General features: G+C 38.5%; 1 long non-coding RNA gene across 1 annotated transcript; it reads left to right on the top strand.

Moving 5' to 3' along the window:
- Window positions 1-4,897: 4,897 nt before the first annotated feature.
- LOC144979295 (uncharacterized) lies at window positions 4,898-15,059 on the top strand. Its single transcript, XR_013646658.1, has 3 exons — window positions 4,898-5,082; window positions 8,147-8,357; window positions 14,873-15,059. It is a non-coding gene; the product is annotated as an uncharacterized LOC144979295 (long non-coding RNA).
- Window positions 15,060-15,617: the final 558 nt, after the last annotated feature.

Raw genomic sequence — 15,617 nt, 5'->3', positions numbered from 1 at the left:
GGCTATGTGATAGATAATTTTCTATTTTCGGTCTAATTCTGTTGAGGACAATAGTTGACAGTGTTTTTCTTATGGTATTCAGTAATGTTATTGGGCGCAGGTTGTTTACGGGTCCTTTCGTTTTTCCTGGTTTTTGTATTGTAATTAGGACACCGCTGTTTATGTCCCAATCTTTGTGTGTTGAGAATATTTTGTTCATTATGTTTGCAATGCTCAGATCCAGGGAGAGGGTACCGCATTTCAGCAATTCAGCGGGAATTTCATCTTCGCCTGGGGATCTGTTATTGTTTAGGCACTTTATGCTATTTCTAACTTCAGTTGTTGTGATGCGGTTGTTTAGGTCTCTAGGGTTTCCTGAGAAGGGCGATATTTGTGAGACTTGTTTGTGAAATTTCTGCTGGAAGTGGTCAGTTACAATGTCAAGGATATCGTTGGGATTTGTTGTCTGTTTGCCAAATTTCTATTGCTCTGTTTTAATTCGCGCTTCCTCACAAAGTAGCATACAATTTCCTGCCCACCAATGTTTTTGTTTGTGCATCTTAACAACGCCACTACCACATTATCTCATTCGTCTGTAGTTTTTAATGCATCATGTGTTGTTGATGAACCCGAAACGTCCATTTTATCTGTTTTGGTATATTAAACTGAAGCTTACATTCAATTTCACAGTTATAATTTATTTATGTATTTCAATTCTGAATATAAAAAAGCAAGAACAATTCAAAAAATAATTCTATGTGATGAAACCACGTACAGAAGGCATATCAACATAAACATTTTCGGCAATTTAAAAACGTATGTTTATAAATATAATTTAAGAAGTGCCAAACTGTGACACAGCAGTAACGTGTCTAAAACCGGTCGCACATCAATTCGGTAACTTGTGGGATCAAGTATCTTTATCTTTATTTATTTCGGGAATTCTCAATGAAAATATTTTTAAGTAAGTCCTTCTGAGCCACTTGGACTCATTGTAAGACAAATTAAGTCCTTTAGAGCCTTGTAGCCAATGGTGCAGGAGTTATCCCGGTTTCAATAGCGCAAAGCGGACAATTAATGTATTTGTTTGAAAACCTTTGAACGGGACGCTAGTCTGTCGCAGATTACTATCCCAGCTTGACAGGTACCCTTTTACACCTGAATGGACTGAGTGATTGGAGTAAATTTTCTTGCTCTAGAAAGTACAAATTGGCTTCGGTCGGAATCGAACACAGAACCTCTGAGTCCAGAGTACATCGCGCTAACCATGGGCCATCTTGCCTCCTAAGCTTATAAATCCGGAACTTATCCATATTTCTGTGGCGTTGAGCAGACAGATAACAGTTTTAATTTTTAAAAAAATAAAATTCCCTTTTTCATCCCATAGGGGAAATTTTTCTCGAGGGTCTATTCCAAGGGAAGACTGGAATAACCCAGGCGTCAGCCGCAATGCAGCGCCGCAAATTTAGCTAGGACGAGGTATAATCCAGGCGTCAGCCGCAGTGCAGCGCCGCAAATTGAGCTAAGCGAGGTGACTTAGTCAACTGATGCCTTTCGGGTACGAAGCATGCTGACTTTCTATTATCCTCTTGAATGATGCTAGTCCGTCAAAGATTACTTTCATCAGCGAACTGGTACTCATTTGCACCTGGGTAAAATGAGATGATTCCAAGAAAGTCATTTTAGGATAAGATCGGAGATCACCATAGAGTCTACGGAATTGACCCTTGAGCAATCTTTGGGTCATTAAAGGATTCACCCAATATTGTTTTCTCTTTCAATTTGTCTTTTTTTCCACGTAGTGAAGCACAGAAATATGCAATCTCTATTTCATCCATTACAAGTAGTAGTAGTAGTAGTAGTAGTAGTAGTAGTAGTAGTAGTAGTAGTAGTAGTAGTAGAAGTAGTAGTAGTAGTAGTATAGTAGTAGTAGTATAGTAGGTAGTAGTGAGTAGTAGTAGTAGTAGTAGTAGTAGTAGTAGTAGTAGTAGTAGTAGTAGTAGTAGTGTAGTAGTAGTAGTAGTAGTAGTAGTAGTAGTAGTAGTAGATAGTAGTAGTAGTAGTAGTAGTAGTAGTATGTAGTAGTAGTAGTAGTAGTAGTAGTAGTAGTAGTAGTAGTAGTAGTAAGTAGTAGTAGTAGTAGTAGTAGTAGTAAGTAGTAGTAGTAGTAGTAGTAGTAGTAGTAGTATAGTAGTAGTAGTAGTAGTAGTAGTAGTAGTAGTAGTAGTTAGTAGTAGTAGTAGTAGTAGTAGCTAGAGTAGCAGCAGCAACAATAATATTACTCTTGCTATAAGAATATTTCATGATTATATAAATCTTATGTAAACAAATCCCATTGTTCAGTGTAAAAAATCATTATCGTCATGTCGTATCTTATGTTGATTCATAAAATGTGAATTATTAGAGTTGCAATTGCCTACAAATACACTTTTGAATCTTGTAAAATAAATAAATAATGCATTCGCGCAGGTGTGCCCTGGGACAGTCCTGTCCTAGTGCGGAACCCCTTTTGAATAGAAGTTTTCTCCAGCGGGACAGGACAAATTTGTCCCGGGACAGTTTTGTCCTAGTGCGGAAGGAGTCTAACATTTTCTTGGCTTGATTATGATTTTTTTCTCAGCAAAAAGAAAAAATAATAATAACACAAAATTAAAAAAAAAAATCTTAATGCGAGAGATACTGACACTGATAAAAGATCTTGCTTTCAAATTTCATCATTGATTCAGTTACCAACCAATCACCCGCAATTCCAATTCATTGACAACGATTATGGTCGTGGTATGCCAACCACCTTGATTCCAAAGTAAAAATGAACAACGCAAACGTCATTTTTATTTATTCTCTCCCCTGCAGGTTCAATATCTTATGTCTTTTGATAAATTATGTGTGTTACTCGATTCATTTCATTTATTTGATGTAATGAAATACGTTGAGACGGCCATCAATCCTATCATTTTTAACACACCAACTGACCACAAACACCCGGGGCGATTTTCGCACATTGGGTTATATTTCCTTAATTGGTTTATTGGTTTCCAAACGTTCGTTTTAGTGGCTAATCCTTCAAAACATTAACATTTGAAAAAAATATGAATGATTACTTGAGAAAAGCGTTACTCTTGAGAGCGACCAGGCCATTCAGCTGGAGTTTATCACCGGTTTTCGATTTCTTTTCTGTATTTCTTCCAAACGTTCGTTTTAGCGGCTAAACCTTCAAAACATTAAAATTTGGAAAACACATTAATGAGATCTTGTGAAAAAGGGTTACACTTGAGAGCAACCAGGACGACCATTTAGCCGGAGACTATCATCTTTTTTTTTTTTCGTTTTTTTTTCCCCTAAGCTGAATAATGTTACTCTATGAATATGACGTATGTCTACCGCAGGGAGCTTTCTGTCAGCTCTAATAGTTGACCAAGCTACCTTGATGGACAGGTTCAAAGAGAAATGGACAGAAATAGCTAATAACAGGAATAAAGGGTTTTCATAGTTTGTCACAAAGTGATTTTTGACCATCCTCATTGTTTCTTCACTTCTTCAAAAGTTGCGACATAGAAATCACTCGGTATTAGGTAATACATTGAAAGGATATACCTATTTGTATTTTTTACGAACCACATGGCGCTTGGGAGGGTATTCATGCAGGTCACAGAAGGAGTAATGTTAGGAATATTTGGAGAAAATAAGCAAGGTAGTTTTTAAAATATTATAGGTTTTGCAAATTCGTGAAATACTTCCCAAATTTGGGATGTTCATTTATTAGATTTTTTAAATACTCGTGGTATAACTATTACGTATTCCGAAGTCATGCAAAACAGGTGGATTAGATCGCCGTAGGTGACCAATTTAACCCTTCAAAACAATTAGCAATAAGGCCACGTGTCCATTAATCAAGCATAAGAATTGATGGGATTTAAAGTTTCGCCAAATTTCAAGATTACCCCCCCCCCCCCCTTCCAAAATAGATTTTAAGAATATGAATAGTTACTCGTATATATGGGAGCATTTTAAGGAATCGTCGGGTACAATTTTTCTCTTCCTCCCAACTTCTTATGCAGATCATATGGAACTAAATTTACATTTCATATAGAACTACTATTTAGACGCTTTAAAAACTTACTATGTGATCCAAAGTTTTCGCTTAGTATTATATCGGAATGAGCTAGGGGAAGAAATTGAGATTAACGTAAACATGACCAAACATTTCAACTAGATGTTTTTTACGGACGAAAACAACATAATAGCATTTATTTTCATTCAATTTTTTAAAAGTCAAGTCTAAAATCTATAATTGATCCCAACATGATGCAGTTTAGACGCGAGTAGTTTTATATCCCTCACTTCAATCCCTAGAGCCTGGTATTCCTTAAAACTTGAGTAAAAGATTCAAAGCCGGTTTGTTATAAATATTATTAACTTATGAGAGAATTTTGACTTGGCCTGTACAGTAAATCACTTGTCTGAAGGTTTATCCAGTTGACTCAAAGGGTAAGTCAGTGCAAATCGCATAGTTGAGACACTATCACCAACCTAACATTGATTGAATTAAGTAGCATTCCATTTATCCGAAATACTTAATATTCGAGATGTCAACTAATTAGAACCACGTTTGAGTGTATTGCGTTTAAGATTTGTTGTTTGGCTTATCGTTAAATGTAACGTTATCTATATGGTATAAAGATGGTGTAATAACTGACTCAAGTAAAATCGACAATAAGAAAAGACAATGTAAATGGTTCTAATTATATTTACGATTGAATGAAAACCAAAGAAGCCAAATTATTCCAGTTGCGCAGATTTCGTATTTAAACACTGGCCAAATACACGGTCCACAACGCAAAAAGAAATTCGGTGGAAACGATGTCCAAATAATATTTTCTTCATATATACATGTACGTAATCATTACCACCTGAGGAAGTAAAAATCAAACTGAGAAAACCTTTGGTTGTTACTGCGATGTTTCCATTGATTTATTTTCGTTCAAGTTTTCCGCATCGGGGGGTATAAAGTTAGATCTCTCGCCAATAGAAATTCACGGAAACTCTTAAAAGATTAAACCCTCTTATATTTCATTCGAGTTTTAAGCGACACTACAATTAAAAGTAAGTATTGTTATTTGAGATGCTTTTTCATTTTAGCAGTCAACGAGTTTAATGTTAAGCTACCTTAGAAGCAATGAGTAAATAGTTAAATAAAAATACAAACATATAAACAAGAAATAAATTATACCCCTGAACAAATTAATATATTTTAAAAATTGATTCCTATATTTGATACCAAAATTCTTTTTAGTTTAATAAGGTATTTAAAGCTATATTAAAACAAATTGCTTTAGTTTAAGAGAAACATTTGCGATAGATGTGTTAACTTAACTTAACCCCCCCCCCCCCTTCCCTGTGACTGATCGTCTCGTAACGGTGTTATGTCGGAGTATCATTGGAGCTGAAAATTGAATGTATAGTCAAGATTATGACGTGGGTCAAATTTCTCTATTTCATTGAGAGGATCCATAAATATAGTTCCAACTGTTGCATCAAGTGTATAAACCTAAAAGTTCATAGTTATGATCATTTATTTTAACTCCAACCAGTAAACTGATGCCGTACTCTGGAAAAAAAACTCGGTATTTAAAAATGTGGCCAGAAAATTCATCTTACACATATCGATCGATTTGAATTATCCCCATCCTGGCAAAAACACTCAAAACCTGGGACTTCGCAAAAGTCCCCGGTTCGAGAGTTTTTTTCCCAAGATGAGGGCCATTTTAAGCGATCGATATGTGAAAGACGAGTTTTTCGGCAAAATTTTTAATACGAATATTTCCAGAGTACAGGTAAAGTGGTAAAATTCACGCTCTCCGGCCAGGCGGAGTTGTCGTATCAGTAAAGTCGCGGGTTCAAACTGGCAACTCAACCTAGATACTAAATTATATGCACATTCTTTGTACACAAAACATTCGTACTATTTAATTTACTATCATTTAAAAGCACGAACTGCTTTAAACGTTTACTTTTGCTTTTGGAGTATATTTTATTTTCTAATCATTTTAATTTGTGATTAATATCTTTTAATAACGTAAATGTGCATATTTGTTGCTATTTCCCTTTTTTTTTTTGGTACGATTATGGCTTTTAAACTGCGGCTGCTCACGGTGATAAATTTGTTGCTTTTTAACCTTTTATTTTTAAAACGTTGATTCGGATTATTATAATTCCATATTCAGATAAATCAAGATGATTCTCATATTGTTTCGTCGAAAAATTCTTTAATCTGAGAATCTTTTTAGTATCACGTTTTAAAATTGTCAATATTTGAAAGTCACACCTCTGGGTGGGGGATTCCTGACCTCCCAGGGGTGGGCAGGGAGGTACTTCTATCCCCCTATATCTGTTTTCCAACTTGCTTTTTGTCTTTGTCTTGGAATGAGATTACTTGGTTTTGTCCTGGTCCTGGCCAGATGCCGTGGCTGACAGGGAAACAGTCAAATGTATAGTTAGTTTTGGGAGATGATAATTTTTTTCTTGTATATCATTTCTCTGTTATGCACTGCATTATAATTTCTTTGTATTTGTAAAACATCTGAGTGTATTCTTCTTATTGGGGACATGTGCTTGTGTCCGGATGAGACATTCAGTGATCTCAAACTAAGTACTTTGATAGTGTGCTCTTGGAATCTACTCTATTCCCTATTTGAACCATTCTTACTTTTTCCTCCAGTCCTTTTAACTATACATCTAGAACTTTTTACTATCCAATTGTCATCCTTTTTACTGACGCTGACATGACCTAAATGTGTTGCAAGCGCAGTAGAACCCTCAAAAATAAAAGATAAAAACAAAGCCATACCCAGACCTGCCAAATTGAAAATTTAAAAATACGAAATTTTTAGGAGATGAAAATTGCAGTTGCTATAGTTAACTTTAAAAGTCAACAATTTTCCTCACAATGATTAAATTAATGACACTTCAAAATCGTCAAGATAATGTAGTCTAGTATCAACTTTCATGTTCAATAAGTTTTGATGACTTAGAAATGCGAATGAAGTTCTGAAATTGGTTCCGAAAATTCGTAATTTACAAATTTTTCGTAGTATAGCTAGGTATACATACTTAACTACCGATCTTTTTCAGTATTTTCCCAAAATGACAGGCTTACCCAACAGAAAAATTGATTTTTAAAATCAAACAAGCTCTCTACAAAACAACTTTATGTTCTTATTGATGAAACAAAGATCATTCTTCAAAGTTTGTGATGTACAAAATAAATCTGAAAAATATATAATGTGTCGTAACAAATGTGACGATTTTGCTGTAGGTGGTAAGGAGAGGGTTAACCAATCAATAATTGAAGAGTAAAAAAAATATATGAATAAATAACAGTACTCCAATCCTATATTAAACCGAGCCGTAATATGCATGTAGATTTTATAAATATGACACTCCCAGCTAGAAATGTATTTATTTTTGTAATGGGGTTGGCATTTATGAATTTGATGGATTAAATGTTTTCTTTCTGGCCAAAAAAAAAAAAAAAAAGGTCAAAGGGAAGCTGTCTTCCGATGGCAGGCCAAAAAATATCTAGTACATGTCAAATGCTCAGTTGACGCAAGCCAAACTGTCATTTTCGCTTGCTGACTTTCATACAGACTTCCTTTCTACGCAGAGAGTCGCGCTGCCGCAAGTAAAATCATTTTTTTAACTGCAGCTATAGATGCTGTGTAATTAAAAAGTAATAACAAAAAGGAAAATTACAGCTTCAAAAACAAACTAAATACCAAACACGAAACGTTTCGTGCTCAAAACCCTTCTTCGGCCAAGAACAACAATAACAAGAAAGTAAAGCACAAAATCATTATTTAAAAACCAAGATAGACGGTAGGTAGTGAAAAAAATAACATTGTGCAGAAAGGACGTGATTTTTTTTTCTCTCTTTTTATTTGGGTTTTAAAAATAATTAATTTATGGTTTAATTGTTTTCTTACTTTTGTTGTCTGCAGAAGGGTTTTGAGCCTGAAACCTTTCGTGTTTGGCATTTTCTTATTGTCTTTTTGTTTGTTACCTGTGTAGATTCTAACCGCTAGTGATTTTATGGCCTAACCCCCGCTAACCAAGAATTCGATTTTTATTTTTAAAGTCCATAATAATTTTTCTTTTTCAATTCTTGCAGATTAAAAATGGCTTACGTCAGACTAGCAACAGTGACTGCCGTAGTAGTATTCTTCTGCGCATGCGCCATGCAGGAGTCCGAAGCTAGAGTGGATTGGAAAAATTTTGGGCCTGTCAAAGACTACTTGAACGCCAACCCCTTTGCCAGAGCGATGACTGAGGGACCCTTTGACCCCATTATTGACCTAATCATTCAGATTCTTATCCAAATTGTGAGTATGGTCATTTACATCCCATCGCTTTAATGTGGTATTATGAATCTGGTATTATTATGCCAGATGAAAAGAAAAAAATCTGAGTTTAAAATCAGAATGATTATAAATTTAGATTTATTTGTTTGCTTTTAAAGTTTAAAAAAAAAAAAAAAAGGAACAAAAAAATACAACAAAAAAACATAACAAAACAACAACAACAACAACAACAACAACAACAACAACAACAACAACAACAACAACAACAACAACAAAACAACAACAAAAGACACAAAACAAAAAACCCCAACAAAAATAAGATTGAAACCAGCTTTTGACACGACACTTTTGTTCCCCATTATAGGAATGATTTGATATTGTCGTGATGCAGTGTAATATGCATTAGTTTGAGAGTATTTCCTTTACAAAATTGAGCCCATAACAATTTGAGTTATCAGATTTAGAAATAAGTATATGTCGGGTAGCAGCCTTTTCAATCGTGAAAATACTTCAACATATATATTAGTGAACGGTTATTATACTATTTTAGCGCTAGTAATAGTAGCGCATGCCTACATATCAACACAGGAAGTCTCTAGCCAGTCTTTAAATTCGTCACCATAGTTGAGGACAGCCTCAAAACCTCCAGCCAATCTCATCACAGGACAATATAGGATTATGTGGTCTGCTGATCTGGGGTTCCCTGACAGTGGGGACAGACGGCTGACTCTCTCAGACCCCATCGATGCATGTTTGAGGCAGTCTTGCCGTGGCCTGCCAGTAGTTGGTTTAATGCGACCCACTGTTTCCGATTGCCATTCCTGAAGCCTGGCATAAATTCTGTCGGGTCTTTGATTACCCTATCTCCCTTGGGCATGGCATTTGTCAAATATTCCCTCCAGGATTCCCCAATATCGAAGGTTTCGAGATCCGAATGGCACAAGGGCTTTCTGGATTTGTGTCTTGATGTTCTAGGAGCTTCATTTGTGATGCTTTTTATTAATTAAGATGGTAATTAAGATGGGGTCTTTCAGTTTGTGGACAAATTTTTGGGTTGCTTCTTCTCGCCTGAGCTCTGGTAGTACGATTGCGCTTATAGTTGGGAGCCAATGTGTTGGTGTTGATTTGATACATCCAATTATTACGCGTATAGACTCTTGGTGTTTGATGTCGAGAATTTTCGTGTGGGGGCTTCTTGTCCAAACGGGGGCACAGTATTCTCCGACGCTACAGTAGAGTGCTAATGTTGACGTTAGAAGGACTTGTGTTGCTCCCCAGTGGTCCCCGCTAATTTTCTAAGTTTCTTTTTGCAATTGTGTTTGCAGTTCCTTCTATATGTTTTTTGGTAGTTGCTCTGTCTGTCGAGGGTGACACCAAAGTGTTTTTGGGTTTTTGTCCGCTGGCAGGATATTTCCGTCGACTTGTCTGTTGTTCAAATAAAATGTTGTGGACACAGATTTTTTGGTGTTCATCTTCAAATACCATTGGTCGAAATATTACTTTAACTTTGATGTTACTCACTGAGAACGAGGCAAAAAATTGCTGAAAAAATATGAGGAGACACACGATGAACAGGTTGGAGAAGAACTACTAAACACACTACATGAAAGCCGAAAAGAGAAATGGGTAGAAACTGTTGAAAACTTTGACCTCAGTCACTCCAGCCGCCATGCATGGCAAACCCTAAAAAAAGCTAAACCCTGAAGCTCGTCAGACAAAATCAGGCCCCAAGCTTGCAGCCGACGAAATTGCAAAAGAAATTAAACAACGGGGACAACACATCCCAAACAATCAATTTGAAAAAGAAATAAGAAAAGAATATCAAAAGACCCTGAAAACTTTGCCTGACCATAGCATGTTTTTAAGTGTCCCAATAACGATTAATGCAATGCTAGGAGCTATAAAGAAAATAAAAAATGGAAAGCTGCTGGTATTGATGGAATATACCCCGACATGATTACTAACTTTGGACCAGAAACAATAGACTGGCTGGCAAATACTATGACAGACATCATGGGAAAGGGCACATATCCACAAATTTGGAAACATGACAAAGTAATCGCCATATGAAAACCAGGCAAACCAATGACTGAACCATCCAGCTATAGACCAATATCTCTACTTTGTTGCTTATACAAGCTCCTGGAAAGACTCCTACTAGAGCGAATCACCCCATATGTAAATCCCTGCATACCACCAGAACAAGCGGGCTTTAGGTCACAAAGAAGCACAAGTGAACAGGTCCTTGCACTGACCTCATACATTGAAGCAGGCTTTGAGAACAAAAAGAAGACTGGTGCAGTCCTAATAGACTTATCTGCAGCCTACGATACTGTCTGGAAGGCGGACTGATGTTAAAGCTCTCAAAATGATTCCTTGTAGAAAGACTGGCACAAGACAATTCTATGTCATATATGGAGAAAACAAAAGCAAAACACGCAAAATTAGAAATGGGGTACCACAAGGTTCAGTTTTGGCACCAACTTTCTTCAATGTTTACATCTCCGACATGCCAAACTGCGAAGCACTCAAACTTGGATACGCTGATGACTTGGCCTTAGCCTATCAATCGAAAAACTGGAAAGAGATTGAAGAAATTCTAAGCAAAGACGAGACCCGCCTGAACAATATTTGATAGATGGTACCTAAAAATGAACACCACCAAATCAGTATCCACAAACTTCCACTTGAATAATCGAGAGACAACAAAAGAACTTAAGATCACAGCCGGTAACTCAATACTACCCCCAGAACCCAACCCTAAATACCTTGGTATTACATTGGACAGACAACTAAATTATCGCAAACACATTGAGGGAACCGCAAATAAAAATCGCAAAAAGAAACAACCTGGTGAGAAAACTCGCAACTACCACCTGGGGAGCCTCACCACAGTTGCTGAGAACGTCTGCTTTGGCACTGTACTATAGTGTGGGAGAATGATGTTCCCCTGTTTGGATGAGGAGCCCACATGTAAATGGCATTGGCATCCGATTAAGAGAATCAATGAGCATTATAACAGAATGTCTCAAGTCAACTCCAACTCAGTGGCTCCCAAAAACTAGAGCGGTATTGCACCACCAAGTCTAAGACTTGCATGCAAGAATTGACGAAGCTACAGGCAACATTCCCATAAAATCAAACCTCAACAACTAGACTTAAATCGAGAAGACCTTTCCACCTAACAAAAATGGCAGGCTTCAGTGTGGAGGAAAACTGGAGAGAAATGTGGAATAGGGAAACACCAAAAGGAGGAAACATCATTAAAGATCCAACAAAAAGAGTGCCTGCATTCAATAACGCCAGGAAATGCTGGATTTCCTCAAACCGTCTCTTAACTGGACATGGCAGAACTGCATCAAATATGTGCAGATGGAAACTTGGAAACAGTGATACCTGCTAGAAATGTCAGGCAGCCCCAGCGACCAGCGATCACATCGTCCTCCACTGTCCAGTCACTAAACTTGAAGGTGGCTACGAAACCATCCTTAGGGCGGAGGAAGACTTTATAAGCTGGGTTGACGAAATACATTTGGAGGTGTAGCCATACGCTACTACTACTACTACTACTACTACTACTACTACTACTACTACTACTACTACTACTACTACTACTACTACTACTACTGAGAACGTGAAATGACGCCTGTTAGGCGATATTACAATTATTTTTTGAACAGAGACAACACTGTTGTCAACGATCAGGTACTCATCTTTTGAGAACGACGAGATAATGTCAGTAGAGAGGATAATGGTAGAGAGCTTTTTCAAGGACTCAACTATGCGCCGCTCAGACTCAGAGCGGGACTCGAGCTCAGGGCCTTTCTATCTGAAGGCGAGTGTGATCCACAAGACCCATAACTAATGCGGTTTTGAAATCACAATCGATTTCCAATCGTCATGTAACCATGTGTTGAGAGAATTCAAAACCTGTGGAATGCAAGGACACTTTTATCATAAAACCACAATTGGCTTATCATTCTCTCAGTCTGCTGTATTGTTGCCATCATCGGGCCCCATTCCTTATCGTAATAGTAGTAGAAATAAATCTTTATTGTCCACAAAATGGAAAATTTTGAGTGGTGAACATTGCTCGAACAAATATAATAAACATTAATAGAAATAGATGTTGACCTAATAATAATATTATAATCCTCATAATAGATTTACTTCAAATGCACACATACATCTTTTATAAATCAATACAACAGGGAACATAATGTTTTAATGCAAATGTACCCACATCCAAGAACTTTACAAAGTTACTCACTCCAACCACTCACTCCTCCTTCAATACATTTTATACGGACCTTTTCTATTTCATAAAACATTCCTCTTTTTCACCTCTTTCTCTTTTTCTCTTCCTCTCTCAACTTACACACACAAACACACACACACACACACACACACACACATCTCTCTCTCTCTCTCTCTCTCTCTCTCTCTCTCTCTCCTTTCTCTCTTTCTCTCTCTCTCTCTCTCTTTCTTTTCTCCCTCTCTATCTATCTATCTATCTATCTATCTATCTATCTATCTATCTATCTATCTATCTATCTATCTATCTATCTCTCTCTCTCTCTCTCTCTCTCTCTCTCTCTCTCGACATATTACAATATTGGTGTTGTTGTCAGTATTCCCCACACTATGAGCATGCCCTTGCAAAGTTTTACATCTGCCTTTTCAACTTTCTTGCTCTTGCCCCATACTGGCAGCAGCAGCTATTGGCCTCCATTACCCACACCCTTATTGTCCCATGTTTTCCATATAGTTCGCCAGACCTTACATCGGATCTCCGCCGCCCATATCCAAACCCCGCTAGTGAGAAAAGATTCGGCAACCCGGCTTAGTCTCAGACAGCTAATCCCAAAGCCGCTGTCTTACAATACCAGGTTTGAATACGCGGTCTTCTGCGAACCTGGAAGCAGGGCCCAACCTGTGCCTGCATCGGTCACCAGGCAGGATGCACCGCCTAAGCCATCCGAACCACGTCACTGGTTGAAACTCTGAGCATTTACGCGGCGGGGTCGTCTGGGTCCAAATAATCCTACCTGCCAGGAGTTTTCTCTAACCTACTAGGAGGTTTGGTTCCCACTCCGGCTGCACCGTTGGTCCGAGTCGCGGGCATCTTCCACCTTCAAAGGAGGGGCCAAGTTCTCACACCTGGGCCTCGTACATCTCCTACCTGCTAGGTTTTGCCAAATACCCACGATTGAGCCCCGTGCGCCTCCTTCCGGCAAGGAGGTGCCGCACGCAATCGTCCCATCAGGCCACTGATCCCCCAACCATGGCCGCTTCAGTACAGCCATTTGTAAAACGTGCACTCTGCCCCCACAGGAGCCGTATCTCCAGCGCGTCCTGGCCCACAAAGCCAGACCTCCACGGATGTAGCCGCCGTCCTCGCCTTGCTGCTGGACATGCGTTGCCATTGGTCCGCCTTACCGCTTTAGGTTGGGGCTATTTTTGGTTGAGATAACAGAATGGAGCGGTGCCCGGCTAGCGGTGGCTAGCCAGTCGTGGGTGTCCGGTAGGTGATGCCATGAAAACGGACTACCGAACGAAATGCCCGGGATAGGGGTATTCCTCTTCGGGCACCAGGGTGGATCACCATTCTGTTCGCGCTTTTCACGTCAGGCCGAAGTTAGGCGCCCGAAATCAGCTGGTTTTCCCGGGATGGTCTAGTGACTGTAGACCGGTTAACCTCTTGCTGCTAGGATAGCTGTTAAGCGCCCCCACCGCTGTATGATACAGACGTCAAGGCGGTGATCCATTAGGTGCGCCCATACTGGAGTTCAATACTCCGCGGTGGAATAGATAGTATGCGCTTGGCTTAGAAGCTCACAACATTGCCATCCGGAAGTATAACGGACCAACACACAAAACTATGTGTAACCTTGAACGTTTATAGTCTGGTTAATATAGTTTAGTGAGAACTACTCATAAACGCGGATGGCAAAAAGCAATAGCAAAAACTTGAGGTGACGTCAACTTCATTCTATCCATAGCATAGTGCCAGTGCAAAAGACCTCAGGAGCGCCTGATCGGCGATCCAAGTTGTTGGGTTTCTCTACCATCCGGCCAACACCCTCGAGATGGACCCGATATGCAAGGCTGTCGCAATGCGGATTCAACGCCGTATCTCCAAATAACAGCAACTTATTGTGTTAATATTTCGATTTGTGTCTGCTATGTGGTCTTGTGGTATGATACTCGCTTTCGGGTCGTAAGGTCCTGGGTTCGAGCCTCGCTCGGCGCATATATGAGTCCTTGGAAAAGGCTCTTTACTCTCATTATCTCGCCGCACTCAGGTGTAACATGAGTACCTGGCCGTTAACAGCGCTGTCCGAAAAAACCGTGTAATATCGCCTAACAAGGCGCCATGTCCCGTCCTAAATGTTAAGTGTTGCTGTTGGTCAGGGAACCCTTGTAAAGAGCTCTGAGCACGTTTAGTGGATATTGCTCTTTATAAAAGCTCAATTTTAATTTTTTAATATAATAATTTGTCTCGGTTTAACTGATTGCCTTCTTTTTTTCCCCAGATTCAAATAATTTTAAACCCTCCACCGGCAGGCCAAATCAGCAGCGTGTAAGCTATACAGCAATTTCTTGGAGATATAGATATTTATAGTTGCATGTTTCAAGGGTGTCCAATTCTATTACTTTTGGTATTAAATACAGAGACACCGAAACCAATTGTATACCAATAAACTTTCATATCCACCCCAATATATGAATGTTAAATTTCTTAAACAAAGGATAAATATCTTGATGTTCCCTTCTATGTTGCTTTCAGCTTTTGTTCTAGGATGATCGGTTTGGCTTTGCCCAAACCTTGGCTGCAGTCCTTGGATGTGGTCACGATCTGATATTATATAACCCATCGTCTCAAAAAGGTCTTTTGTTGAGATAAACTGGACACTAACAAATTCATTTTTTAATCAAACTGCTAGAAAATACGAACTATAAATCATTATCAATGCAAAAAAATTGTATTTATTCTCTTCCATATACCGACTAGAAATTAATCTAAAGTTTCAAATCCGTGGCTACAAAGTCAATGTCTAGCTCAACTATTATATTGCGGCTGATTCAGATACGTACTGAATAATGAATTTATACCCAAAAATATGGACCTTGTGTTAAGTTTATGTCTTATTGACATTGCGACTATGTGATCTTGTGGTATGATACTCGCTTTCAGATCGGAAGGTCTTGGGTTCGAGACTCGCTCGGCGCATAGTTGAGTCCTTGGAAAAGGCTCTTTATTCACATTCTCTCACCGTA

Source organism: Berghia stephanieae, chromosome 9, assembly GCF_034508935.2.
Source record: "Berghia stephanieae isolate SIO BIC M18660-M18661 chromosome 9, UCSD_Bste_1.3, whole genome shotgun sequence".
NCBI lineage: Eukaryota > Metazoa > Mollusca > Gastropoda > Nudibranchia > Aeolidiidae > Berghia > Berghia stephanieae.
This window is presented reverse-complemented; position numbering and strand designations above follow the sequence as displayed.